Consider the following 26,531-nt stretch of genomic DNA (forward strand, 5'->3'; position numbering starts at 1 on the left):
CGGTCAGAACGCCCTGCGACGCTTCGAACTCAGCGCCTTTAAGGCTACTCTCGAAACCCCAAACCGACAAATCGGATTGGGGCACGAGAGGCGAAGCGACCGGTCGCTTCACTATAAATGGGCATTAATGCGCCTGCAGAGTCTTGGCTGGCAAGCACTTGGGCCCGCCGACCGACACGTGGCACAAGTTTCGCCCGCAGTCGGATCCCCGACTATTGGATCAACTCGCTAGCTGTTCGAGTTTTCGCCTACAATTCAAATTGGATCAACTCGCTAACTGCTCGAGTTTTCGCCTACAATTCAAACTCGCCAGGCGAATCGGGTCGGGTTTTCAACACAAGCCCACCATCATACGGGTCTCGCACACAGCATAAACTCGCCAGCCGTTAGATTGCGTTTCCAAGCGAAACTCGCCGGCAAAAGAAGTTACTCATCTGCTTGAACTCGCCAACAGTTGAGTTTAGCTTCCAAGCGGAACTCGCCGCGATCAAAATCTCGCCTGAAAACAAATTAAATCTCGCCAATACACAAGCAATGAGCGGACACAAAACCTCATTGATACCTTAAGACAGTACATTTGAACAAAGTTATATTTTTGCGAATTGCGAAAGTCATAATGAAATGTTCAAAGAAGCAAAACATACACCCAGTGTTTCAAAACAATACATTTGAACAAAGTTATGACCTTACGGGTCATGGCGTAGTTCCAAATGCAAAACAGGCAAGCAAAAGGTCTTGATACAATCCTGAGGCAGAAGTCTTAGTCGGACACGCTGAAGGTGGAGATCTCCTCTTTGACTGCCTCTACCTGGCTCGCGTGGTCTTCCCGAGCCTTATTTTCAGCGGCTTTCTGAATTCGATCTTCGCGGTTCGACATGGCGGCAGCATCTGTCTGACGCAAAGCCAGCAGACGCCGAGTCTCCGCCTCAGCGTGCTCGTTCACCTTAATAACGTCGGATTGGAGCCCCTTCCACTTCGCCTCCGCCTGTCCCAACTCGGCCCTCAGGCGAGCCATGGTATGGTTGAGGTCAATGACTTGCTCCTCTAGCAAACGTTGTTGACTCACCCAAAAGTTAGCCACAGACTCCAAATCCGCTATCTCCTTGGAGCGGGTTTCCTGTTCCAGGGCTTCCTGACGCCCGAAGTGAGCTAGACAGGATGCCATTTTAGCCTCCGGACCTCCCCGTAGCAAGTCCTCTAGCACCATCATGCGTGGCTCCAAGAGACGGAGTTCACGCACGCAACGGGTAGCGAGACGGTTTTCACCTGATCGCCGTAAATCGGCCACGCGATCATAGAGGGACTGCCTGAAGCTGTCAAAGCTACCCATACCGAGTTCGACGAGGGAAATTGCCTGCCTTACAGCACCTTCGAACTCTTCAATACGGGCCTGCCATGGTTGAGACTCGGAGGGAACAAAGCTCTGGCCTGGAGCGAGCGCCGTGATGGGAGGAATTTCGAGGCAAGGTTCGGCTCCCGGCTGGGGAGCGGGATCCGGAGCAGCGGAGTTCGCACGGCCTTCAGATTCGTCGTCTGAAATCAGAATGGGATCGGCCGCATGCTCCTCGGCAGCCGGCACCTCCTCTCGACCTGTAAGACGCAACAAGCGATACAGGGAACAGTTGGGGGAGGAACACCTACTAAACTCACACGAAAGTCGAAGCAAGAACATACCTTCAGCCGCGACGGCTTCGGCAGCACCTGAAGAACCAGGCTCTTTCCTTTTCTTGGAAACGACTCTCTTCACCTTCGGCGCCATTGGGAGTATGAGGAAGAAGAAGTTCGGGTTTACTCTGAGGAGGACGATAGGCCCTCTCGAGGAAGAGTTAGGGTGTTAAATACCCTAAGAGTCCTAGGCGGTTACTCAGTACTTGATTAGACCGTTCAGGATTAAAGCAGCTAGAGAGCAAGACCGAACGGATCGGATCTGGACGGAAGAGATCTGGCAGTTCCTTGAGCACGATCTTCAACAAACGGCTCAAATCGGACGTGGGGAACGAAGAGGCCCACTACCTCGCATTTAATGCGAGGCGGCTATCCCACGTCTCCTTAACCGGCGTACACGTGGATTAACACGTGGCCCGCTAAAAGCGTAACCCGATCAGAGTCAGAATCGCCATTAGCATTTGCAAATCCGCCTGCGGGCCGAATTCGCCTGCAATCGAAATAAACCTACAGCGCAAATCAATCGATGATAATCCCGCTGCAGTTGAGGTCCTCTTGCGGCCAGATTCTGACCAATGCATGGTTACGAAAATGGCACACGCACACAAATGACAATAGGCCAGAAACAAAAGGGATAATTTCATTCGTGAAAGGGAAGTCCTATTACAAACGGAAAATTGAAAGCGAATTACAGAGATTTTAACCGCAGCTCCGCCTCACGAAGTTCTTCGGCATGGCGAAGTTCAAGCCTCCTTAGAATCTCTCGGCGAAGATCTTCATCCGTACGCGAGGCCAAGTCTTGAACGGTCTCTTTGGCTTCCTTATGGGCTCGCTCCTTTTCCTCCACTGAATTGGCAGTCAGCTGCTGGCGAGATTCAATGTTCTCCAACTCTTTGACCGCCTGCTCACGAGCCTTCTCTTGAATAGCCAATGAGGCCCGCGCCTTGGCTATGACCTGCTTCAGAGTCTCTACCTCCGAAGACAGGCGAGAAACGCGGTTGTCAGCCTTCTGTCGCTCGAAGACCAACGTTCATTCTCAGCTCTGGCCTGCTCCAGCTCCTCCGACAATCTCGCCTCTAGTGACATAGTTTCATTCAGACGGCGATCCCGCTCTTGCACCACCGCTCGGACTTCGCCGGATGCAAGATCCACAAGAGTGGAACTCTTCGCGCGAAGAGCAAGCAACTGCTGGATGGCTTCTTTCACCGCCTCCTTACGCTGGAAATAAGGCTGCGCCCCAGAATGCTTTAGCCTCTTGATTAAGAAGCCTATGATGTAGTCGATATCCTCTTCGAAGCTCTCGAAAGGACAACTCTCTTCCAGCGCGAGCCTGATGCAGGCAGCCATAGTGTCATGGAATTCAGCCACGGATCGTGCCGCACTCTTTCTTCGCTCACGCTCCAAGGGAGAGAGGGCAGCCTCTTCCATCATAGATGGAACCGCGGTTGAAGCACTGGTGGCCGTAACTGTGGAAGTAGTAATTGGCGTCGCCAGGGCCGGTGTGACCAATGATGACCTCGGAACAGCAATCACGGCATCAACGGCGACCCCCGACAGGGAGGTGATCACTTGCTGAGCAGAAACCTCTCTTTGAAGCGGTGACTCTCGCACTGAGGAACGATCCTCAGCAGACACCGCCGCAGGAGCAGGGGATCCCCCTATTTGACCAGTCGCATCTTCATGAGTCAAATCCTCTTCCTCACTCGACAGGGCCTCGTGTATTGAGGCGTCGTCGTCATCCTCCTCAGATTCGCCCGTCTCCCTAGACGAGCGATTCGCCCAAGAGGAAGGACCCTCTTTGCCGGCGATTTCGCGGGCAGGATCGGCTACAAATGCACCAAGAGAATTAACGGAGACCCCTCGTAAGGGACCCTATTTACGGTGAAGCATGAAAGAACGAGTAATGCTAAAGTCTATACTTACCTAAGCCCGTAAGCCCCTCATCATCTCCAGCTTCTTCCTCTTCGTCGGAAGGAATGGAGATCACTTTCTCAACCGCACCTGCATAGATCCATTACCGATATCAAAAGGTGCAAGAGCAACATTGCAATCAAGGGTACTGTTGCAAAGACTACCTCGTGATGCGGGCAAAGAAGCCGTTGGAACTCCCGACGGTGACCCCACGTCGGACGGCAGAGGAACGTCCTTCGGAGTCTCCTGAACTGCCCCCGATGCGGCAGGTGAGGCAGGCGACACGGCTCCAGACCCAGACGGAGCCACTCCAGACCCGGACAGAGCCACTCCAGGAATCCTTATCGGAGAAACGTCATCCCGACCCCCTGCCACTTGGATGGTCCCGACTGTCCCATCACAGCGAGCCTTCTTGGCCGCCTCCGCTCTGGAACTCTCGGCCACCGCCTCCCGCTGACGCTTCGAGAGAAGCGAGCTACTCGGGGATAGCAAAGGTGCCCCCATTTGTCCGATTGTCGGACTCTGAACCGGAGCTTGAACATCGGGAACCTCAGGTTCGCCACCAGCATCGAAGCTCTCACAGTCCCCCACTGGATCCTCCGAGAACAACTCCCTAGCGGTTTGGTGGCCCCTTCTCTTTGAAGAACGGAGAGAGCCCCTGATGGGACGATCGCGTTCCGCCAGACATGAGCTTTGGAACCAGAAGTTGGCGGGGTCAGCACTAGCACCCCGATACCACCGACAGTACAAGAGCGTGTGGTGTAAATCGCGGTCCTTCGCAGGCAACTCAAAACGAGCTTGAGTACCTCCAGCATGGGTCCAGAACCACCCCCGAGCGCCGTCAACCAGTCCTCCTTCGAAGTGTAGGCGAGGGTTGGCGTTGCCCACATACAATTGATCATACCCAAACTGGCGGGCAAACCTGCAAGGGATGTATGGCTCGAGATAGCATGTGGAGCCTGTTCTCAGAACGTGATACCCTGGTCGAATGTCCACCAACCAGCGAAAGGCACCACGGGAAAGGATTGTGTGGTGATCCGCCGTCGGCGCATCCCTGAGAGATTCTCCATATCCACCCCCGCTAAAGTAAGGAAAAGATCGACGAAAATTATAGTGCCCGAAGTGGGAGAGCGTCTTCCTCGTATCGGGGATGTCCTTGCACTTCCAGGAGCACCTCTCCAAACGCTGGACAAAGGGGACAAACCTGTCTCCCTGAAGCGCTGCCGGGGCACTCATCAAGCATTCGCAGTGATAGACGAACCATGCCACCAAGTAGGTATACGGTAGCCCCACCCTAGGATTGGGGGTTCTGATAACTTCTCCTTCCCCCTCGTCGAGGACCGACACACGGCAGAATTGGCTCGTCAGAGTACGGAGCCCCCGATGGATGCACGCTATCGTCGCCGATACCAGGGAATAAGACTTCCCGTGAGCCAGGCAAACCGCCGGATACACGACCTCTATAGGAAGAGCCTCGAAGGAGTGAGTGGGGATTACGCACCTCTTCAGCCATAACATGAGGTACCCCGCGAGCAGCGCCTTCCCCGAAATGAGAAACTTCGCCTGATGATGGAATGAGTGAAGAACCGTACCAGACTTAAATCCGCCTTCGTCGCGGTCGAGAATCACGGTGCTTCCTTCTTTAGCTATCCTCGCCTCCACTTCGGGTTCATCACAGGCGCCTAACGGGAAAGCAGGCGTACCCTTGACATCGTTCCCCGGGAACAGATAATCAGCCCAATTCTTGTGGCTAATCCCTGGGGTCTTCTTCCTCTTCCCCTTATGATCCGAGGCCCCTAAGGTACTGAGGCATATGTGGAAGTGACAGAGTAACTCCCACAGAGTTTCAACCGCCAGAGGGGAATTGTCTGACAGCTGATCGATCTCAGCTTGATCAGGGACGTATTCCTCATAAGGGAAGTCTCCCAGAGGTAGCCCTGACACGTCGTGCATCTCGAAGGGGGTGATACCAAGTTCACCGTTGGGGGTGAAAAATGTGCCGCTTTCCGCACAATACAATTCCAGAATGCTATGGAATTGAGAAGCGTTGATCCGCAGGCCATGTCGAGTGGCTTCGAGGGCCACATACAGCTCTGTGCCTTTGAGGTCAGCATTCTCGGCCAAAACATAGTCGGTGATCTTGGACCACCACGTGTCACTGCCAGGTGCAGAGTAAACCCACCCCGGGGCTCTAAAGTCCTTCGGGGGAAAGCTTCCACCGACTCGGAAGAAGCGGTGACGGAAGGTCTCCGCCACCGCTGTCGACTCCCCCACGGGGGCTCTAAAGTCCTTCGGGGGAAAGCTCCCACCAGCTCGAAAGAAGCGGTGATGGAAGGTCTCCGCCACCGCTGTCGACTCCCCTACGGGCGGTTCAACAGACACTAAGCCAGGGCGCAGACCCGTCACGCGCTTACATGAGCTCTCCACTCCATACCCAGCCGTAGAGCCCGTAAAGACGCCACAAGTGACCCCGTCCTGAGTGGGGGTCAAATCCCAGTTCATCGTCCGAGGGATCGCGAGGGACCGCAGCTCAACAATCGAAAACCCTCTCGACATGCTGGGGAGGTAGTAATGGGTCCCCTCTACCGTGCGGTACCACCGGCTCTCTTTGAGCAACAGGGCGGAAGGGTCGGTCATGGAGTCGCCAAACAAAAATTGAGGTTTCGGCAGCTCTGCCCTCGCCTCATCTGTCAGCGCCGCATTGGTTGTCAGCTCGCGTAGGGTCAAATGATGACCATCCGAGACCCTCTGTATCAGACCATGCGGCTTATCAGCGGTGAACACGGGTACTGGAGCCAAAGAGGGAAACCGAGAAGGTGCTGCGTAGCTCGTAGCCCCGACGTGGCCGACGGCCACACCCTCTGGAAAAGCCTCATCGGAAAAGGTCGCTGCAAGAAAAAGAAAAGAAGAAGGTCAATCAAGACAAAATCCGCTGTAGGGGCAAAATCGCCCATCAAACAGAGGAGGGCGAAATCGCAAGGAGGAACCCACTTCGAATAAAGTCTGCCCCTACAGACTAGACGTCCCTCTAACAGGAAAGGGCCGGACTCGCCTTACAAAAAGGGAGTTCGCCTCCTTCCCGCTGAAGGGCTCGCCCGCGGAGACAGTAATCGTCTTCTAAGGGCAAACAGGGCAAACTTTGCCCCAAATCGGGAAGGCTACCAAGCTTAACGAGTAACGCTCATTTCCCCAAATCCGGCGCCTAAGACCTACAAGAGATCGTCCAGCAAACCCATCAACGTACCTGGGCGCGACTCCATAGCACCGGCAGGCATGCCGGCAGAGAGACGGTCGGAGTAACGTCCGGGGCCTGCACCCCTCACTTTACACCTCTTGGATTTCGGAGCCATTGTGAGAGGAAGCGGGAATTCTTTCCTTGGATGTTCCCTTTCAAGATTTGAAAGCACGGTAACTCCCAATGGAGGAAAACGGCTGATTCAGAAGGACGGAGCTGTCCACGTGGCCACGACTGCCCTCGAAAGGCGAAAACCCTAACGGACAGGAAACGGGGCCACGATCAAATTCGACGGCCCAGATCACCCTCAGTGCATCGAAGGGACCGAGATTAGCGGTTGAATCCGACGGTTGAGTCCGAGAACCACGGCCACGATACGTCGCAGGGCGAAACGCACGAAGATCGTGCTGTCTAGTCACGATCGCCACGATCCAATGTCTTAGCTGGGAAGCACGAGGCTCTATCAGCAGACACGTGGCTCATCTCCCGTCAGATCCGGTTGCGCCTACAAAAGGAAGGGTTTCGCCTGCAAATGCTGGGCATAACCCCACGAGTCGCGCGAAAATTGGCTCTCAAAAACTAATTTCGCCTTGGCGATGCATTCGCCCTCAAAGGTAAAATTACGAACAAAGCCAAAAGAATGACCTTGCTTAAACGGTTGAAACCCACGCCCATATATTTGAAACGTACGTAGAAACTAATTACACCAATTGATCGGCTGTCATAGGAAGGCTTCTATCCATTAAGAATATAGTAGTGCTTACATCCAACTTCATATACTTTGTATATTTTCATTTCTTGAAAATTTCGGCAGCACCTACCCGCTGTTCTCCCTGTACACTGTGCGGATGTTATTATGCGTATCAGCAATAACCCGAAACATAGAACAACATACGCTTATTATACATGGAGAACAACGAATACGTGTTGCCAAAATTTTCAAGAATGAAAATATACAAAGTATACAAAGTTGGATGTATGCTGTAGACGGTAAACCTCTATGGGTCTACAGGAAATTTGCCTACGAGAAGAGCTCGCACGCCCAGTTCTCTGGCACGGATCTAAACCGCGTAGACGTCGACTGTACTCAAGTCTAGGTTCGCCTAACGGTCGACTCGCCAGCATGAGTCAGGGTCGATCAGGATGGCGGAAATTCGCTCGTCGCTCAACTCGCCTGCTCGAGTTCGGAGTCGAATCCGCCAGCAAGCCCCAAAACCGTCAGTACAGCTGGGTATCCACTACCCCACGTGCTGAGATGGACCTTCCCATCCCTCTCGAACCGAAGGGAGAAAGAGCGCAGTACCCCAGGACCGTCAAACGGCCGCTCACAGTGCGCACAGCGCGAAGGGACTGGACAGGTGTCGAGTCAACCTGGGCATTCATAAATGCGACTCACCTCGGCTGTCTGAGTTCATTAATGCTGGTCAAATCCACTCGGATAGCAGTCGTTTGTTGCCTCACATACAAGAATGGGCCTTCCCATCGTAGGTGACAGGACATAGAGCACAATCCCTGGAATGACCGTTCATGGTATCGAGGAACGGCGAGACGTCTCTGAAGAGGATGTGGTCACATCCCACAATTCAAGGAGAAGTCAAGCTGTCCTTCTTTCATTTAAAAACCCCTTCCAGCACGATGGAAGAGAGGTCGCAAAACTTGGAGAAAAAAGAGTTGAGACCAAGCTGTTAGCAAATCCTTGCATTACAGCACTGCTGCCTAGTTCCGGGCTCCGATCGCCGACGAACCAAGCAGACCCGAACTCCATTGCCCCGAGCTTCTACTGCGAACTGAAGCTCTCCAGCAACCTCATTCAAACGGTCCAAGGGAAGCAGACTCGACCCGAGCATCGAGCGAAGCGTCCTATAGCCACCTAAAGTCCCCACACAAAAACAAAGAGGGCCTTCCCTCTGCTTCTGTTGTAAACATTTGATTTGTTAGTTTGTAATAAGCTTTCTTATAAATACAAACGAAACTCCTTTCTTCGGAAGAATCAAATTTTCACCCTACAAAACGCAACGAGTGTTTATCTCCCGCTGCTTGCGTGTGATCTTGGCCTGTGACGGGGACGCGTTAGTCGATGGACCACCGAACGATCAATATTTGGACAGAGTTTCGTCTATCCGCGAAGGGATCGAGAAACCGTAGCTCTTATCTCGGCGAAGCGAGATAATCACTCTTCTTAAGATTACCGCAATGGGATAATCCTAAGGAACGAACCGGGCTGCAGATCTAACTCCTCCTCTTCTTTATGCCGACGAACTCGATCCGATCTCTCCTCCTCCTCTCTGAAATTCGTGCACCTTTAGTCTTCAATCCGGCAGGGCTTCGCCTAATCTCCAAAATTCCAGATCCAGAAAAATGAAGGCCTAAGGTTTGTATTTATAGGCTTGAGGGAGTTCGGGTGGTTGAAACAGCACAACGGCCCAATTTTAGGCCTGGAGACACCCTTGGGAGTCTCAGTGAGGCCGAGACACCTTGGGGTGTCTCGTTTGGGCCGAAACACCTCGGGGTGTCTCAACTCAGGCTGAGACGCCGCTTTTTGTATATTCGTCTGTTTCCACCTTAACTTCTTTATCCGAACTCGGATTTGAGTGATTCAAAGTGCGTTAGAAAGATGGCGAAGAGATCTATAAGCTCCAATGATTAGATCATCTGTGGAATAAATGAGACACGAAGGGTATTTCGCCGTTTGTGAACGACACGAGGTTCCCGATCAGTTCATGTCTTTGTTATTCCGAAGAATCGTTGCTTCGCACAGTTCGTTGACTCACTTCATGTGCTTGTCAATGTCGATTAAGCTTCTGTGACTCGGATAGTGATGTTCATCATCTTCTCTCTGCTTTGAGCTGCTCACGGAGACCTATAGGCAATTTTCAATGCCTATAACGTGCTTACTCCTGGGGTCGTAGGGGCCACACCCACGAGCTCTCTATATAAACCCTAGTTTTTCTAGGCTTTCCGTGGGGGAGAGCGCAAAGAAAAAAAAACAGAGAGGCTTTTCGGCTACAGTGACGTGAAAAGAAAAATGTAGAGGGGAAAAACTGCAGATGCTTTTCGGCTGTAGCAAGGGTTTGTGCATCCCTTTGGAAGAGGAATTGTGAGAGATTTGAGAGATTGTTTGAGGATTTTATTTGTGAGACTTTGTGTGGTTGTAAACCCTATTTGTATTCTCTTTCTCTCTAATAGTAGATCTCCCCCTCCTTGCCCCGTGGACTTAGGCAACTTGTCCAACCACATAAAAATTTGTTATCTTGCTGTGATTTGTAATAGCTTGTTTAGGTTCCCTCGACAAGTCGGTCCTAGAACTAATGAGAGGAAGAGTGTATATCCCACTTTGTTGAGATATATCACTTTTGGTTCTTATTTCCTTTGTGAAACAGTGATTTAGTTGAGATCTATTCTCTTGTTGTGCACCAGAGGTGCTGTCGAAATTTTCGCTGCGCACAACACTAATTTCAATATATCCTATGAATTGAGGAACCTAATAGCAATTTTCACTACTTGAGGGACTAATTCAAAATATGAAAGATTCAAGCGACTTCGTTAGTCATCTAGAACTTAAAACTGGAACTGAGATAATTTGTGGGATAAATTTTTAATGTGTTAGTCACATAGAACTAGGAAATGAGATATTTTTTTATAGTGTTAGTCAAGTAGAACTTTTGTAGAACTAGAACTGTATTATTTTTTTGGTGCGTTAGTCAAGTAGAATTCTACTAGAATTAGAATTGGGATAATTGGTCATAATTATCCCACAAATTATACTACCTATATATATAATCATAAGTTCTCCTCTCTCAAATTATCCCACACATTGGAAAGAATACAGTTGGGAAAAAAAGTGAACGCCGCCTCCCTCCCTCTTGGTTAGTTTCTCCACCTAGAAAATTTCTCTGCCTTGAAGTCAATCATCTGTTCATTTTTCTGTCTTTACTTTGTTTTTGTGATGATTAGATCTTTTATTATTATCTTCAAGATGTATTACTTTATTGATAGCTTTTTAACGTTAAATTACTTTATTATTATTTGTTTGATCTAAGTTTTCTCTCCACAACAGTGGTTTAGGTTAAGAATATAGTGTTGGTGGGTTAGTGCTAAAGATATGCGGGCTATTTATGTTTTTTTATAAGTTAGAAAGCAACTTTGTGATCACATTGATGATTAGATGTTGAATGGTTAACGGTGATATCTATTATTATTAAATCGGCTCAGTAAATTGATTGGGATATTTATAGTTCATCTGTCGATCATCTGTTTAGCGACCATGGATGATTCCTATGTACATTTCATTTATTTGCTGATATGGTTTCAGCGATCATGATGAGATTGGTCCAAATGGTTAATGGCTGAAAAATGTTTATTTTTATTTCTTTATGATGTTATGAGATTTGAACTTCGACATTTATGATCCTCCGCTAGAAGCTCCACGAAATGTTCCTGATACAGACGATGACTCAGATAAAGAAGACGAGTTACAGACTCAACGAGCAGATGTAGAAGGTTGGAGAAATTCTATGGCAGATACCATGTGGGATGATAGAAGTCATGTGGGATGATGGAAGTCGAGTCACTCTAGCGATTTAGATTTTTATTTATTTGTAAATTATTTTATTATTTGAGATGAATAGTGATGCTTTATTACATTATATTTTATAGTTATTACTAGAATTTGCTTATCAATATTATATTATTTTTAATATATAATTATTAACAATAGTAATTTATACCCACCATTACCCCCACCAAATTATCCTACCAAATTATGCAACTTCATAATATTATCCATCATTATCCCACCAAATTATCCTACCAAATTATCTCACTTTAAGAATTACCCATCATTGTTCTACTAAATTATCCTAGTGTCAAAATATTATCCCACTTTACCAATTATCCCAGTTCTACTTAAAAAGTTCTAGGTGACTAATCCCCCTAAAGAACTCAAGATAATATAAGATGCTGCACATTTGCACTACGAATTTATGATTCTACATCATACAAAAATGACGGTCATTACAAATAGGACACAATAACTAACTGGTGCTTAAATATTGGCCAATTCTCAAGTTATTCCTTAAAGTATTAATTTATCTATTTTGTCATTAAACAGTATTCATGATTTCAGTGTGGTCATTTTGTGAGCCTACAGTTAAATATTTAGCAGATTTGTAAGGTGATAGTGCTTTTTTGCATTTTTTTCATGGGTCTTTATCCATTTGTCTCTTTTTTCCAGACCAAAAAAAATTTATTAACTACTTTATGCAAAACTTTTTATCCTTTAACTTTTTTAGGGATTGAGAAAGTATTTTTTTTTAATTACAGAAAATACAAGACATGAAAAAAAACACTATCACATCGTTAATCTGTTAAAATATTTGATTGTATGCTCACAAAATAATTACATTAGGCATACACACATAGCTTTAGGGGGAATAATAGGCAAATTGGTACTTTTTGTTTTTGTTTTTGTTTTTTTCTTTTTTTACTTTTTGGTTGGCCCACATGAGAGTTCATCAATACTTTAAGAAGTATTTAATCATTTGTTTCCTTATTGTTACAATACAATTATAATTGTAGTGATAGACACCAGAATTACAATTATCACTAATGTGTACAATAAGTCTGATTGTATCGAGGCTAGAGAACCAATAGACTATAGGGTAGCAGATGGTTCAGATATGATACTTACCCTATCCATATCAGGTTACAAATCAGGGATATGGATACGAATAGAAATACAAATTTCATTGACAAGAAAAATCCATATCCATATATATTTGCTAAATTGCTATAAATATACATGCGGATGTATAAGTAGATATACATGCCGATATAAATTGTATATGAGAAAAAAAATGATGGCATTGAAAAACAATATATATTTCATATAATATAAGGGAGTCATTAATATATTTGTTATATGCAAAAAAAAAAGCTAAGATTAGATCTCTTGATTATCAAGTTTAACCTCAAATCTGCTAACCTACGGATTAAAACTATTATAACTATATGGCCAATATATATTGGATATTTTGGATATGGATCCAGTATTTCACTATATATCTATGTCGATAACCATATCCTATATGTTATAGATTTTAGTAAACATTTATGTATCCTAACGGATACAGATACAAATATTTCCTGGGATATGGATAATTTTATTAAACATTTGACTATATGCTCATAACGTAATCACCTTAGGCACATACGCAAACCTTAAGGAGAAAAAATGTAACCCGGTACTTTGGTTTTTTTACTTTTTTTGGTGGGGGTGGGGGGGGGAGGCATGAGAGTTCATCAATGCTTTAAGGAGAATTTGATCATATTTTATAGTTATAATACATTTAAATATTGTAATGATAGACATCAGCATTATAATTATCAATAATATGTGTACAATGAGTCTGATTGCATCGAGGCTAGAGAACCAATAGCTAAAAGGCTGCATACGGCTCGAATGTCATACTTATCATATCCATATCAGTTTGCCAATAACGAATATGGATATAGAAATGGATATGTCTCGATAAAGAAAATTTCATATTCATATCTACTAAAATCTAATAGATATACATGTGGATATAAGTAGATATACATGCGGATATAAGACATATATGAGAAAACATGATGGCATTGAATAAAATAATATAGTTCATAGGATATAAGAGAGTCATTAATATGTTTGTTATATCTTAAAAAAAAGCTAAGATTTGATCTCTTGATCATCAAATTTAACCTCAAATCCATTAAGCTAAGGATTAAAACTATTATAACTATATCACTAATATATACTTGGATATTTCGGATACGGATCATGTATTTCACTATATATCTGTATTGATAACCATACCTTATTGGGTATAATAATTTTATCCGTACCCTAATGGATACATATACAGATATTTCCTCTACGGATATTTTTATGCACCTTAATAGCCTGACTTTTATTTTAAGCATTTATTTTCCCATTTTATAAAAGAGAGACTTAATTTTAGCTCACGATTTTAGGAGTTTTACATAATACAGAAGATATAGTTCCATGATTGGTGTAGAAAGACGATCCTTTGGTGATGGCTAGTAGAAGGATTGATTTCTTATTAACTAGCTTTCAATCGCATGATTGATAGAGGACGTAGTAATCATTGATGTCTAAATCAGCAATCAATGCATCACTAAGTTTCTTTCGTACAATAATTTCATATAAGTTAAAGGCGTGCATGATTAAAAATGACAAAATAATAATTACTTTACATATATACGTTGGTACAACTAATTTTCCTGAAGGAAGTAAGGAATAATCAAGAGATGAAATAGTTGCGAGTTTCATGCTGCCACTTACATTGAAGTGGATATTTTTTTTTATTCTCTGAAAATTTATTTTTGCTAAATAAAATGTTAGCTCATATCCAATATCTACTCTATATATGAGAATACTATACATGAGTCAGGGGCGGAGCCACCTATACTTTGAGATTAGGCATGTGCCTAACCTGAACTTTTAGAGATCCCTTTATAAACTTTCAACTCTATCTACTTATTGCCCTATATAAAGAAATGTGCCCAATCATATTAAAGTCATTATTCCGAATAATCTTCCTCCAACTAGTAAACATCACTTTATATCTTCCTCATTGAACTTAACCTTTCTCATGGAAAATTTTTGACAGGGATTCACTTATCTCCAAAGTTATGTTTTCATTATATTCCAAAGATGATTCTAATCCTGTTGTGCAACAACCCAAGAATCATGCCTCCAAACTTCTTAAAGATCTTTTCTCCATACACTCAGCTTTCTTCAGCTTTGTGAGATGAAATGTGGGTAATGGCAGATCATGCAGATTTTTGCTAGATAAATGGTCCAGCTCCAACTCTATATGTAGTCTTTTCCCAAAGGCTTTCAACCTGGCTTTTTCAAATGACTGCAATATTAGATCTCAAGGCTTCATGTTAGACCAAATATGGTATTGGCATTCTACCCTCAGAAGAGGTATCAGCCCTGAAGAGAGATCTGAAATTCAGAATCTCTACTCCCACCTTGACTCATTCTCTGGTTCTTTCACCCCTTCTCCTGATAGTCTATGGTGTCCTCTTCACTCATCAGGTATTTTCACAGTGAACTCTTTCTACTCAGCTCTCATATCGGGAGGTAGCAAGTCAAGGTATTATAATTTCATCTGGAAATCTTCAATACCTCTGAAAGTTAAAATTTTTCTTTTGGTTGGTCAGTAAACAAAAGCTTAATACTAAGTCTGTTTTGGTTTCAAAGGGTTGGATTGGGGACCCTAGATGTCCTTTTTGCGGTCTTGTTGTCGAAGAGCAGGATCATTTGTTCATTTCATGCACTTTTGCCTCATCTATATGGTCTACTTTATTCTCAGGCATTAGTGCAGCATCTTGGCCCTCAACCATGGACAGTATGATTTCTCTTAATGTCTCGCATTTTAATAACAGAGATATTTGCACTATTTGGAATACTGTGCTCCCTTGTTGTTGCTGGTGTATTTGGAACTGTCGAAATCAACTTATTTTTAGAGATATCCAGTCTAATCCTGTGCACATTGCCGCTAATGTTGCTAGATATACTCTTTTATGGGCAGGTTCTAAGGATGACAGGCATACCAGAAGGATCCGTAGGGCTGCTCTCAAGTTGCAATTTCAAGATATTGCGATGAAAAAAGCAGGAGTAGATATGGATGATAATTTCCTGGCTGATTAAGATAATATTTGGTGTAATCAGGGTGTGCAGTTGCTTTTGGTAGGCATCTTATCTTCTATCGGTGCTGGATAAGAAGAGGAATGCAATTTTTTTGGTGGCACTGGTTTCCTTTCTCCTCCTTTTGTTGGAATATCGAAAACTTTCATGTATTTTTTGATGACAATGTGTTTTATAGTTGTAGGTTGTTTCAGTCAGTGTTCCAAGCTTTCCTTTTTGTGTATCGGGGTTATTCCCTGATGTGAGGTAGGATCATGGGGAATGAGTCATGATAGGTGACGATAATGTCTGCTCCCTATCGACTCTATCGTTTCATGTTCCTTTAGACTCACATTTTTTGTAATTAGCGACGTATAATGTTTTTTTGTTTCTTTTGTTATTCAATCTTGCGTGAAAGAGTATCCAAGGCATCATGTACATTGTATTAATTTTGCATGGGATATCAGCACTTATATCATTATTGATTTTTCAAGTCTAGTGTTTGAAAAGTTAATGTCTTCTTGGTACACCATTAAGTGCATTGAATACTTTCTTTTGCAGTTACTTGTATTAATTTATGCTAGAAGAGAACTTAACTATCATCAACAAAAACTGGTTCACCAATCTAATAAGAAAAATTAAATTACTTGGTTCTAGCAAGTTTACCCTAATTTGTGCTACAATAAATGTATTCTATGATTCATATCTTAATACTGCCTTATATTTTTATCAAAAATATTTACTTTGACAAATATTAGTGGGTTTAATAATGTGTTTAATCCGAATAGATCTGCCCCTGGATATGAACTGTCATTACATTTAACAATACGAGTTACATGAGATGAGATCAAAAGCTTTACATGTGTCGCTTGACATTTTATTTAGTAGAATGAATTGCCACATCATTCTCATTTTTTTCATGCACATATATATAATATATGATACATGTGCTTTCACATTCTAATACAAACTTGATAAGTTTGGATCTTACGTGTCTAACTTGACTCAATTGGGTCTGAATGGGTTGAATGATTTCAGTATGAGATAGGCGATCCTCTTCCATATTAGTCTTTGATTTTAGATTGAATGCCTTAAATAAATAAATAAAATGGAAGAAGATACATAATCCATATTCTTTCTATTTTTATCTTTTTTTAATTTATAGTAATCAGCTTGATATGAACATCCCATTATTGGGCCGAGCCTTTCTACGCATGCCCAATCCATCCCAGTTCACGGCATCGGAATTTGACCTGACTTCTGAAATAAAATAAAATAAAAGCAAGGATTTGACTATTTCATCTATTAATGGGCCAGAGCCCAAAGCACCCAGAGGGACGACTTTGATTTTCAGAAAAGTATTCATCAATGCTTATTGATTGCAATTTACAAGGATTGAGAATTGGAACAACCATGACTAAAAATAAATCATATCATATCATATATCATATCATCATTGTGAAAAGTCGGGGGGGAGATCATGTTGTGTTAGCTTGTGGGGGCCACCACCACATTCCCAAAGCACGTGAAGAGATCAGGTTTTCTTGGTGACGTGAAGAATTGTAAATCCACCTGACGCGTGAAGAGCTAGCCCACGACCCGAGTCCAGTACAAAGCCATATATATATTCTTCCTAGGGTTTTGTGAAAACTGTGCAAGGTAGGCTTCATGAGGGAAAAAAAACGCAGGGGTTTTTTTTTCGGCGTCCGAGGCAGCAGGGGAGAACGCGTGTGCAAGGACGGCGTGGGGCGGAAGGCTTTTGTGAACGCAGTCTTCGGTCTTGGATCTGAGAGGATTTTCAGCATACTTTTGTGTGAGATTTGAGAGATAGTTTGAGGGTTTATTTGTGAGATCTTGTGAGATTGTAAAACCTAATTGTATTCTCTCCTCTCTAATAGTAGATCTCCCCCTCCTTGCCCCGTGGATGTAGGCAGTTTGCCGAACCACGTAAAAATTGATTGTTTGAGTTTGTGGCCATTGTAATAGTTTTTTAGGATCCCTCGACGCGCAGTCCTAGAGCTGACGAGAGGAAGAGCTAATATCCCACTTTGATGGGATATTAGGCTTCAGATTCTTGTTCCCTTTGAGAAACAAGAATTCTTATCGATCTTTCTCTCTTATTGTGCACCAGAAACTCTGTCGAAATTTTCGCTGCGCACAACAAGTGATATCAGAGCTAAATGATGTGAGATAAATGATGTGATATATGTTCCTTCTTTGAGGAAGAACTTGATCTCGATTGGAGCTTTGGTTGGAGAGGGTCTGAAGGTTTGTGTTGAGGACATGGTTCTCGAGATTACGAGAGACTCTCGTATTTTGATGAAGGACGTCGGGATAAATAACCTGTATTACTTGACTGGAGGTATAGTGGCAGGTGAAGAGCTGACTACTTCTGTTGATTCGACTAGACTGCGGCATTTGGGGCTTGGCTATTCCAGTATTGATTCCTCACATAGATTGAAAGAGGGTGTAAAGACCTGCAATTTAAAGTCCAGTGAACATGTTGATGTGAGCAAGAAGACCGAGGTGAAGTTTGGCACCTCTATTCACCGTGCTAAGGGTCGTTCTAGAGGAGTTCACGTGGATGTTTGGGGTCCTTCCAAGGGAGCATCATTGGGAGGTAATAGAAGTTTGGTTTCCTTTGTTGGTGGCTGTTCTCGGCGTGTTTGGGTTGCACCCAAATCCCCTTTGGAGAAAGTCCTAGTAGTCTCTAACAGTTTGAAGAAGTGTGTGATAGACAGAAAGGTGAAGGTACTCCATTCTGGTAGGAGGTACAAGATGGACCTGTTTCTGTATTGGAGCCGAGCTCACGGCATTTCGAGACACTTCGCTGGAAAGGAAATCTTGGGGCAACTAGATAGGGTGACAAATTTGGAAGACCGTGCCTTGCTGGAGGAGGATCGGTGTTTGTGGTCGAGCAATGGTTTGCAGAAGAGTTTCTGGACTGAGGCTTCGACATATTTGGGTCATCCTATTATAGAGTTGTCAACTGCTGTGATTGGAGGTAAAACTTCATTAGAAGATAGGTCTGGTAGTGTCACTTTGGTTGAGGCTTCGATGAGGAACTAATGACTTCTAAGCAGTGTGGAGAGTTTGTGGACAACCTTTAGAGGTCATCGCAGCGGGCTGCGAGATTGAGCTACTCCACATTGGCGTGGAGAATTTTCCCACATACTCCAGGTCATTTGCATGGTTGGATTCCAGCTGAGCTGTACACATCGTGGAAGTTATTTGAATTTAAGTGCAGATGATGAGTTGCGGGTTTGATTCGAGTGCACTGACAGAAGTAGTTTGGATATGGTCAATTGGTTCACCTCAGGGCAGGTGTTTGAGCGCCCATTGGAGGTCCTATCAAGCCGCAGAGTGATGATGTTTGGAGAAGGTTGCTAACTCTTCTATTGGATTGAGCGTCGTTCATGGCGCATTTGTGGCTGTGAACTACGTTTCGGTGTCTTGGATGCTTAGCAGAGGATTACGTTAGGCAGTCTTTATGATGCAGCCGGGTTAGATTATTTGATTGAGGGTGAGACACTTTGGTAGTAGATCGACGTTTTGGAGAGTGTTTGCACTCTCATTTGGGTTCTCGACTTGTTATGGATTGATTCCGTTATCGTGAATTGTTTCACTTCGTACTGGACACAACAAGTGAGACATTTGGTTTAGTTGGTGTCGGCTCAGTTTTGAGAAAACTTCACCGAGATGGAGAATTGTGAAAAGTCACGTGGGGGGAGATCATGTTGTGTTAGCTTGTGGGGGCCACCACCACATTCCCAAAGCACGTGAAGAGATCAGTTTTTCTTGGTGACGTGAAGAATTGTAAATCCACCTGACGCGTGAAGAGCTAGCCCACGACCCGAGTCCAGTACAAAGCCATATATATATTCTTCCTAGGGTTTTGTGAAAACTGTGCAAGGTAGGCTTCGTGAGGGAAAAAAACGCAGGGGTTTTTTTTTGGCGTCCGAGGCAGCAAGGGAGAACGCGTGTGCAAGGACGGCGTGGGGCGGAAGGATTTTGTGAACGCAGTCTTCGCTCTTGGATCTGAGAGGATTTTCAGCATACTTTTGTGTGAGATTTGAGAGATAGTTTAAGGGTTTATTTGTGAGATCTTGTGAGATTGTAAAACCTAATTGTATTCTCTCCTCTCTAATAGTAGATCTCCCCCTCCTTGCCCCGTGGACGTAGGCAGATTGCCGAACCACGTAAAAATTGATTGTTTGATTTTGTAGCTATTGTAATAGTTTTTTAGGATCCCTCGACGCGCAGTCCTAGAGCCGACGAGAGGAAGAGCTAATATCCCACTTTGATGGGATATTAGGCTTCAGATTCTTGTTCCCTTTGAGAAACAAGAATTCTTATCGATCTTTCTCTCTTATTGTGCATCAGAAACTCTGCCGAAATTTTCGCTGCGTACAACAATCATTTATATCATATTCCTTTTAAAAGCATGAGTTCAGTAAAAACTTTTCATGGTCAATATTACCCTTCACTATTTTGAATCTACTTTCCTTTATAACTAAAGGAAAATCTTAATGTGAACAGTAAACTTTCTAATTTTCCACGTATTTTCCTCTCAATTCTCCACAATCGTCCATTGTTGAGTTAATTCACCACAACCGATAATTGTTCTCACAGCTTCCCCCACAACCGTCCACTGTAAACGCAATTCCCCACAAACGTCCGTTGTTAACGCAATTCATTCAAATTGGCCATGTTGAGAGAGCTTCAGACACATTGCTCAACTTCCCCCGCTCAAGATGGTCACGTTTCTCAACTTCCCCCGCTCAAGATGGACACGTTTCTCAACTTTCCCACAAGCAATTGCCAGTTGCTCTGCTTCCATACATTCCTGTTTACAATCTTCTTTTTCTCTTCCGCCTAAGGATAGAGAGAACTGAGTTCATCTTCCGCCATTAGAGAGAGAAATTTCTTCTTCAGGTTATAATTAATTGAGTTATGTTTATTTATTTATACTTTTTCTTACTCAGCCTAGAAATTTAAGACTCGGTAATAGTATCTGAACGAATTCTTCTTCAATTTCCTCTTCCGCATGATAGTTCATGATTTCGTTGAGTGTTTGTTAATTATATTTATACAATTTTCTTCTTCCGCCTGATACAAATATAATGTTGTTTACTCTCTGTTCTTGACAAATAATAAAATTAAATTAAACATACTTACTCATTATACAGTTATGAAAATCCTCGATATGTTTAGATGATTAAACATCACTATAGCATTATGTACTTTAATTTAGCTTTAGCGTTTTTTTACAGATTTAATAACTCAACAATTTAAAAGGTTTAATTATATTTATTTATACTTTTCCATGCTTAGCCTAGAAATTTAAGACTCGGCAATAGTATCTATACGAATTCTTCTTCAATTTCTTCTTCCGCCTGATAGTTCATGATTTTCGTTGAGTGTTTGTTAATTATATTTATTCAATTTCCTCTTCAGCCTAATGCAACTATAATGTTGCTTACACCCTGTTCTTGACAAATAATAAAATTAAATTAAACATACTTACTCATTATACAGTAAACTTTAATCATCGATATGTTTAGATGATTAAATATCACTATAGCATTATGTGCTTTAATTGAACTTTAGCGTTTTTTATAGATTTTGTAACTCAACAATTTTAAAGGTTTAATTATATTTATTTATACTTTTTCATGCTTAGCCTAGAAAATTAAGACTCAGCAATAGTATCTGTTTGAATTCTTCATCAATTTCCTCTTCCGCCTGAAAGTTCAAAAAAAATCATTGATTGTTTGTTAAAATGGAATTATATTTATCTATACTTTCCTTGCTTAACCTAGAAAAATAAAACTCAGTATGCATGATTTTTATGATTTGTAATCAGATCTATACTTTTCCTTGCTTAGCCTAGAAAAAATAGGACTCAGTTATAGCATCTCTTGAATTCTTCATCAATTTCCTCTTCTGTATGATAGTTCAAGAAAAATCATTGAGTGTTTGTTAAAATTGAATTATATTTATCTATACTTTCCTTGCTTAATCTAGAAAAACAAGACTCAGTATGAATGATTTTTATGATTTTGAATCAGTATGATATATGCTTCTAAAATATTTGAGTATACAATTATAATGGTGCTTACACTCTGTTATTGACAAATAATGAAATTAAATTTAAAAAAAGAAATGGCTGAGTATTGGATGCTTGGAGTGTTACTGGTAGTCTTGATGTTGGTTAATAGTGTGAGTTGTGCTCCTGAAGTCAATTTGTATTTATTAGATGTACAAATTGCTTTGTAACTACAATAATTCTTGAAACAGTTCTGTTGTAGTTTCCGTCTCATCAAAAGAAATTATTAAGATACATATTGGAACCGCCAGCAAGAAAATTTGAAGGGTATCTTGGATCTAAAGAGTGTCTAAATATAATTATGAGCTGCTTAACTATTATTGATGAAAGTAGGATGGACTCCCCCCCCCTCTGTTTATTAGCATACATCATTATGTACACGCTTCGATTCCCTCCTCTGTGTTTTGTTCACTTGCAAAAAATTAAAGTAGATAAATGCAAATTGGAACCTGCAGCAAGAAAAATGTAGGGTTATCTTGGACCTCAAGAATGGCCACATATTTTGATAATCCTCATCACTATTACTGAAGAAACTAGGATGTTAATGTTTGATCCGTTAAAGTTTCTCTTTCGCAATTTTTTTCTCATATACAAAGGCTCCATGGTCATTCTTTTTGCAGGTGTGCTGCAGACTGAAGAGTTTGGGCACCTAAAACAAGCATTTGCCTTGCTTTTTTGAACATGAATCCATGAATTGTGAGCCTAAGAAAAAGCTCATCTCCAGGAAATGACTCATGAACATGCACAACATGTACATCCCTATACTTTTAGATGAAATATTGCTTCCCCAGTAGTCAGATTCTCTCATTAGGCAATCTGCTAGGCATGCACACATACACGGGCTCATATTCAAGAGGTAGAACAGCTAACTGCATCCACACTATGTATCTCCAAAATCTTCCACCTTGATTTTTAAAGCGATATCATACAGTCTTTGTTATATACATACAAAGAAGTAATTAGGCTATTAATCATAGTATCAACTTTAATTTCTAAACTGATGACAAAAACTAAATTCTTTTTCATAAAAAGAATTATTTAGGCTTATGATCATAGTATCAACTTTAATTTCTATACTGAGAAATCTCATTCTCCATAAATATAGAATATGCTTATCTATTTTAATGATACTTTTTCGTCAATGAAGCACTTTATTCATTCACCAATATATGTAAGTTTTGTACATCAAGATACTCATTAAAAGAAATATACAATACAAAAAGACTAACACTAGGGGATAATCCTATTTACCTTGCTTTTTTGAACCTGAATCCATGAATTGTGAGCCTGAGAAAAGCTCATCTCCAGGGAATGACTCCTGAACATGCATAACATGTACATCCCTATTCTTTTAGCTAAAATACTGCATCCCCGGTAGTCAGATTCTCTCATTAGGTAGTCTGCTAGGCATGCACACATGCACAGGCCCATTTTTAGGAGGCAGAACAGCTATCTGCTGTTGGCCTTCTTGTTTTGATGATGTTTAACAAACAATTTATCACTAATGTTGTTTGTCTAGTATTTGTGTTTTCTTATTTATTATAGACAAATAACATAGTTGGAGGATGGATGGATCGAGCCTTAACGGTCATATCAAATGGAGGTTGGCGGAATTGTGGAGTGAAACAACGTTCCATTCAAGTTAAAGATCAAGTTCAAGCTTCATCCGCATGTGTACCAAGTTGAGCTATAATGAAGATCAAGATCAAGCTTGGGTAATCTAGTTTAGATTTTATATTATGTGTGTTAGTACTTTAAGCTCACTTATATACACACATACACGTTTTGGTTTTTGTATATATATATAGTTAAATATATACATATATGTTTTGGTTTGATTTTTTAGATATGAAACAAATATATATTCATATATATGTTCATATGTTTCATATTCTATCATATTTGAAAATATATTGTGTTCTTGGTTTATGGACTTGATAATATGTTTTTATATCTTTTCCTAAGTCTATAAAGCCATACAAAAGTTTCCAAAAGTTGTGTTTATGTCAAAACATCAAAATTCATGTATATCAACTTTTCATGTTTTGGACATACTTGCAAAATAATAAGTTTTCACAATTTAGAAATGAAAATTGAAAATATATTTTTGTAACATGTTTTTTTCATGTTTATAAACATTTTGCAAAGTTTCATCAAGTTTGGAATTGATTTGTAATGTTTAATGGAATTTACAAAATCATGTTTTTTTGTTCGTGCATGTTCGTGCATGTTTTACAAAACAGATGAGTTTTCATAAATGGGAAGTGATATTTAATAAATTCTTTCTTTGATATGTTTAACTACATGTTTAGAAACTTTCCTCAAAATTTTACTATTTTTGGAGTTGATTTACTGTGCCTAATTGATTTTACAAAATCGTGTATGTCTGCAGTTTTTTAGAAACTGTAAATCTGTGTTCAAACATTTGTTTCTCTCAACTGGGAAATTATTTTTTAGAAATTCTTTCTCTAACATGTCATTATACATGTCTATAACCTTCCTACAAACTTTTATAATTTTTGGAGCTGTTTTACTATTTTTACTGATTTTATAAAACCGGATATACCTGCTACAGTACCACCGGTCGACCCATGCTACAGTGCCGGTCGACCGACGAACTGTCTGGAAAATTTCTCCGCTTCTGACCTTGTTCGCGGTCGACCGCGATTTTCCTCGGTCGACCGCTGTAGTTCCAACGGCTCTTTTTAGAGCCGTTGCAGAATGGTTTTTTGGGGGTTTTTGGGGTTGGTTTCTTCAAGCCTATATATACCCCTTTGCCATAACTATTTTCAATTATCTAAGAGAGTTTTAAAACAAGTTTAAGAAAGGTTTAATCAAGGGTTTAAGTTTGTTTTTAGTGTTTGTTTAAAAAGCTTTTAAGCATTTACAAGAGTTTGGTTTGTGGAGCAAATTTCACAAGAGCAAGTGGAGATCATTCTTGGTGTTTGAGCATTCATTCTTCTCCCTCTCTCTTATCATCTACAGAGAAGTTTCCTTAAACTCAATTCTAGCATTTTATAAGTTTGTTCTTAATTTCATAAGCTAGATTTCATATTGAGTTTATATTGTTTTATCTCTTTGTTCACACACAACCTATTGAGCTTATTATATTTACATTCATAGTATAATTTGGGGTTGTGGGTTTGTGACTAAGAGTTGTGCTTAATTGAGTTCTCACCTTGTTAGAGAGAACAATCATTTGTCGTATTGTGCCTAATTGTGAGGATTCACTTGTAATACACTTGTACACCGAGAGAAGTGTGTGGTGAGAGACGGAGTCGAATCCAAGAGGAGTGGCGTCGGTTGACGTGCCCAGGGAGAGGTTGTAACCGAGCACTTGAGGAGGAGGACACGGGCTAGGACCAACACTTAGTGTGTGAGGTGTGATTACATAGTGATTGTATTGTGAGGTGTAAACGTTGTTCGGGTGAACGTAGAAAACCCGGTTGTGATAGTGGAGATCTCCTCGAGGTGAGGAGCGGAGACGTAGGTCGTGGGGACCGAACTCCGTAATCATATTGTTTGTTTGTGATTGCATTGGCGCACTTCCTTTTATGTTCATATCTTATATCGCCTTTGTATATTGCTTGTTGATTATATTGCCCACTATCTAGTTTAGATTGTTTACCCTTGAGTTTATATATCCTTGCACATACATTGCATATACCTCTTTGTTAGGATATATCTTGTTGTTCATATTGCTTATCCTAGCTCATATACATTGTTGTATTTCATACTTACTAGGATAACTTATTAATTATTTTAATTGACATAAAATCGGATTAGATTAGCATAAGACCCTAATCACCCCCCTCTAGGGTCTAACACCTACATCCACACTATGTATCTCCAAAATCTTCCACCTTGATTTTTACAGTGATAGCATACAATTTTTGTTATATACATACAAAGAAGTATTTAGGCTATTGATCATAGTATCAACTTTAATTTCTATAACCAATTGCTCAGCACTTCTAATAGTCTGTTTGAATATTCTTGCATTGCGTTCACACCATATGTTGTATACTATTGACACAAACATCATTCTTCTTATTTTACATCGAGAAATGGGATTCAAACAATGTATAAACTCAACAATTGATAGTAAATAAAGATAACAAGCTATCTAATCTATCAATACAATATATCTTTATATAATAAATTATTTAAACTTATATTAGAAATGTAAACTTATATTGTAAAAATAAGAGTTACAATACCGAAATACAACTGACAGTTGATGATTACTAGAATTTTAAATTGTACTTTAGAGAAAATGGGATAATCACATTTGATATAAACTAATTGCCTTAACATGTGCTTATTTTGCGGTGCAATATCGTCTTTTCAAACACTCATCAATATCTCAGAGTCCGAGAGGAGGCCATCATTGTAAGTCTATTAGAAAATTCATATTTTTTTACCTATCGTTGAATTAAGTTGTTATCATGAGTGGTAAAACTGAATTATGACTCTCTAAACTATATACATCTGTGTTGAAATGAAATCTTCCTGGTTGTTATTTGTTTAATTCATATATATTGAGATAAGTTTTTGTTTTGTCCATAGATGCTTGGATTATGACTATCTATTTGTGTTATACTCTTAGTAGATGTAACACCGAGTTATCATATTCTCTTTACATATGAAATATGCTTATCTATTTTAATGAAACTTATCTCCAAGTATATTTTTATTTTGGGTTTTGATCTTATTATTGTCCATAAGACTTGATTAGTAAGATGTTGGATATTGATATGCATATATGTTCTTATGTAAAGAGTAACACACACTCACGTGCACTTAGAACTCATTTTCAGGATAATGGAGAGGAATGATGAGGACCAGAATACTAATAGTCCAAAAGTCATAAACGATGCATTGTTAGGGGTATGCAATACAAGTCATACAAATAT

Source organism: Asparagus officinalis, chromosome 2 (assembly GCF_001876935.1).
Source record: "Asparagus officinalis chromosome 2, Aspof.V1, whole genome shotgun sequence".
Taxonomy (NCBI): Eukaryota; Viridiplantae; Streptophyta; class Magnoliopsida; order Asparagales; family Asparagaceae; genus Asparagus; species Asparagus officinalis.